The following is a 4,899-nucleotide window of genomic DNA, read 5'->3' as shown; positions in this document are numbered from 1 at the left end:
CGATACCCGAGATGGCAGAACCAGCTCGTGCTCTTAGAGATTACGCCGCTCCATCGCAAGATGAACCGCATTCAAGTATTGCTCCGCCCGCAATCGAAGCAAACAACTTCGAACTTAAACCTTCGCTGTTGCAAGCTGTGCAACAGAACCAATTCTCTGGAAATCTTACCGAAGATCCAAACCTTCATTTATCCGTATTTGTCCAATACGCTGATACTGTTAAAGCTAATGGTGTCACTTAAGAGGCGATTCGACTTCGTCTTTTTCCTTTCTCATTAAGAGATAGCGCTAGAAGATGGCTTCAATCACTTCCTTCCAACTCAGTCACCACATGGAACGAGTTGAAGAAAGTTTTTCTTGCCCGATATTTTCCGCCAAGCAAAACAGCTATGTTAAGAGCCCAGATAAACGGATTTAAACAGAAAGACAACGAATCTCTTTTCGAAGCATGGGAAAGATACAAAGACATGATGAGACTTTGCCCACACCATGGTTTGGAAGACTGGTTAGTAATTCACACATTTTATAATGGTCTCTTATACAACACAAGGTTAACAATAGACGCCGCTGCAGGTGGTGCACTAATGAACAAACCTTATGCTGATGCTTACCAGCTTATCGAGAGCATGGCCCAAAATCACTATCAGTGGGGAACCGAACGAACAACGGTGGAAAAACCTCAACCGAAAACTGGCATGTACGAGATAAGTAACCTTGATCACGTTAATGCAAAAGAGGATGCTTTGGTCCAGAAAATTGAAAGTTTAAACGTATCACCTCCAGCCGCCGTGGTTGCTATAACTCAGAATTGCGAGGTCTGTGGAATCCAAGGCCACACTCCTGCGGAATGTCAACTCTTGACTGGAATCCAAGCAGAGCAAGTAAACTATGCTCAAGGAAGCCCCTACTCGAATACCTATAACCCAAATTGGAAGAACCATCCAAACTTTTCATATAAGAGTAATAATGCTTTATACGCACCTGGACAGTCTCCAAATCAAGCCCCATCTATACCTCCGGGATATCAGAAACCGAATCCTAACAATAATACCCCTAGAAAATCCAACTTGGAAATCATGATGGAAAACTTTATAGCATCCCAACAACAAACCAATAAAGATTTCTTAAACCAGAACATACACACTGGCGAACAACTTAAACAACTAGCAAGCAAAGTAGATGCCTTGGCTACCCATAACAAAATGCTGGAAACGCAAATATCTCAAGTAGCTCAACAACAAGCACCTACTGCTGCACCAACTGGTACATTCCCTGGACAGCCCCAACCTAATCCGAGAAGCCAAGCTCATGCAATTATATTAAGAAGTGGAACGGAAGTGGAAGGACCGTCTGACCCAAGGATAGAAAACCAAAACCCTAAGAAATCAACTGAGGAAAGTGAACCTAAGGAAAAGGAAGAGAGTAATAAGGAAACCCTAGAAAAGAAGGAACCTTATGTACCTCCACCACCTTACAAACCACCCATACCCTACCCTCAAAGGCTTGTTAAAACCAAAGATGTAGGCCAATTTAGAAAATTTGTTGATCTCCTTAAACAATTAAACGTTACAATTCCGTTTACCGAAGCTATTACGCAGATGCCCTCATATGCTAAATTCTTAAAAGAAATTCTTTCTAATAAGAGGAAACTTGAGGATAGCGAAACCGTTACACTCCCTGCCGAATGTAGCGCTATAATCCAAAACATGCCCCCTAAACTCAAGGATCCGGGTAGTTTCTCTATACCCTGTCACATAGGAAAATTTGTCACCGACAAAGCCTTATGCGATTTAGGAGCCGGAATTAGCGTTATGCCTTTATCCATATGTAAGAAACTGGAAATGGGAGAATTAAGACCGACCAAAATGTCTGTGCAATTAGCAGATCGTTCCATCAAATATCCTGTAGGAATCCTTGAAAACGTTCCCGTACGCATAGGTCAGTTTTACATTCCCACTGACTTCACAATTATGGACATTATAGAAGATGATATTACACCTATTATACTAGGAAGACCATTCTTAGCAACTGCCGGTGCAATCATAGACGTAAAACGAGGACGACTCACCTTCGAAGTAGGTGAAGAAAAAATTGAATTCATTCTTTCCCAATTCTTGAAAGCACCTGCAATAGAAGATACATGTTACTTCATGGATATCATCGATGAATGCATAAAAGAAGCAGAGTCAGGAGAAGACAAATCATCAGACTATCTTTTAGAGGACAAATCTAAACAATGCGTAGCAATAACACCGGATCCTACGCAATGTCTTAACAAACCAACCCCTGATTTGAAAACACTTCCCAAAAATCTGAGATATGAATTCCTAGACTTAGAACTTGAACGACCTGTGATAGTTAATGCAGATCTAGGAAGACTCGAAACAGAAAAACTCTTACATATCTTAAGGAAATATCCAACCGCACTAGGATACCACATCACCGATCTTAAAGGAATAAGCCCTTCTATTTGTATGCACCGCATCATGTTAGAAGAAGACTGTAAAACCTCTAGGGAACACCAGAGAAGACTAAATCCGATCCTAAGTGAGGTAGTAAAGAAAGAAATAACCAAGTTATTGGAAGCAGGTATTATATATCCTATATCCGATAGCAAATGGGTCAGTCCTGTACACGTTGTACCAAAGAAAGGAGGCATAACCGTTATTGAAAACGAAAAAGGAGAAACTATAACTAAACGAATCGAATCGGGATGGAGAATGTGCATTGATTATAGGAAACTAAACAAAGCAACCCGAAAAGATCATTTCCCTTTACCATTCATTGACCAAATGTTAGAACGATTAGCTAAACATTCACATTTCTGTTATCTAGACGGTTATTCAGGCTTCTTTCAAATACCAATTCACCCTGATGACCAAGAAAAGACAACATTCACATGCCCTTTTGGTACCTTCGCTTATAGACGAATGTCGTTTGGTTTGTGTAATGCCCCTGCAACTTTTCAAAGATGCATGATGGCAATATTCGCCGACTTTCTCGAAAACATCATGGAAGTATTTATGGATGACTTTTCTGTATACGGACAAAGTTTCGAAGAATGCCTTGAAAACCTAGAAAGAGTTCTTGAGCGATGTGTAAAAGTAAACTTAGTACTTAATTGGGAAAAGTGCCACTTTATGGTACAAGAAGGAATTGTTTTAGGACACATCATCTCGAACAGAGGAATTGAAGTAGACAAAGCCAAGATAGAGGTAATCGAAAATCTTCAACCCCCAAGAACCGTGAGAGAAGTACGAAGCTTTTTAGGACACGCCGGTTTTTACCGACGATTCATCAAAGACTTCTCTAAGATAACTAAACCCTTAACCGGACTGTTGATGAAAGATGCTGAATTCATATTCGACGATAACTGTTTAAAAGCATTTCAAACTCTTAAACAAGCATTGATCTCAGCACCCATTATGCAGACACCAGACTGGAATGAACTATTCGAAATAATGTGCGATGCCAGTGATTATGCTGTAGGTGCTGTTCTAGGACAAAGAAAGGATAAAAAGCTTCACGTTATATATTACGCTAGCAGAACCCTGGATGAAGCGCAAATGAATTATGCCACAACCGAGAAAGAACTCCTAGCAGTGGTATTTGCGCTAGATAAATTTCGTTCTTACTTGGTAGGAGCCAAAATAATAGTTTATACCGATCACGCTGCTATCAGGTACCTTTTAACAAAAAAAGATGCTAAACCTAGACTCCTAAGATGGATCTTGTTGCTACAAGAATTCGACTTAGAAATCAAGGACAAGAAAGGAACTGAAAACGTAGTAGCAGACCACCTCTCTAGACTTGAGAACCTTGAACCGGAAAGAACAGCAATTAATGATGATTTCTCGTACGACAAACTTATAGCTACTTTGGAAGAGAACAACTCCGACATACAAGTAGAAACCACCTTAGCTATATCTGTCACACCATGGTACGCTGATCTAGTCAATTATTTAGCTGCCGGAATAGTTCCACCTACTTTATCTTACCAGCAGAAGAAACGATTCTTCCACGACATAAAACACTATTACTGGGATGATCCCTTACTTTTCAAAAGAGGCCCCGATGGTATTTTCCTTCGATGTATACCCGAAGAAGAGGTAGAAAATATAATCCAACACTGTCACTCCGCGCCTTATGGTGGACACACAAGTACATCCAAGACCTGCTCTAAAATCCTACAAGCTGGCTTTTATTGGCCAACTATATGGAAGGACGTACATGCGGCTATTAAGGAGTGTGACAGATGTCAACGCACGGGAAACATATCTAGACGTGACGAGATGCCACAAAAAGGTATTTTGGAAGTAGAGATTTTCGACGTGTGGGGGATAGACTTCATGGGACCTTTCCCATCCTCTTTCGGTAACAAATACATACTCGTGGCAGTTGACTACGTATCAAAGTGGATCGAAGCTATAGCTTCTCCAACAAATGACACCCGAGTAGTAACTAGACTCTTTAAAAATATAATATTTCCGAGATTTGGCATCCCAAGAATAGTAGTCAGTGATGGTGGATCGCACTTTATATCCAAGGTACTCGAAAAACTACTACTTAAATATGGAGTGAGACATAGGATAGCAACACCTTACCACCCTCAAACCAGTGGACAAGTGGAAGTATCTAACAGAGAAATCAAGCAAATACTAGAAAAAACGATCGCCACTTCAAGGAAAGATTGGTCATTGAAATTACCAGAAGCTTTGTGGGCATACCGAACTGCTTATAAAACTCCCATAGGGACGACCCCATTTAAGCTCATTTATGGAAAATCCTGTCACCTCCCGGTAGAATTAGAACATAAAGCCTATTGGGCTATTAGAAATTTAAATTTGAATTATAAAGCCGCCGGTGAAAAGAGAATCCTTGACATAAACGAATTAGAGG

At 40.5% G+C, this 4,899-nt stretch overlaps 1 pseudogene; it reads right to left on the bottom strand.

The window, feature by feature from the left end:
• Positions 1-396: 396 nt before the first annotated feature.
• Positions 397-496, bottom strand: LOC127116235 (uncharacterized; annotated as a pseudogene).
• Positions 497-4,899: the final 4,403 nt, after the last annotated feature.

Source organism: Lathyrus oleraceus, chromosome 1 (genome assembly GCF_024323335.1).
Source record: "Lathyrus oleraceus cultivar Zhongwan6 chromosome 1, CAAS_Psat_ZW6_1.0, whole genome shotgun sequence".
Taxonomy (NCBI): domain Eukaryota; kingdom Viridiplantae; phylum Streptophyta; class Magnoliopsida; order Fabales; family Fabaceae; genus Lathyrus; species Lathyrus oleraceus.
Note: the sequence above shows the minus strand (reverse complement) of the source record. Positions and strands in the feature narration are given on the sequence as shown.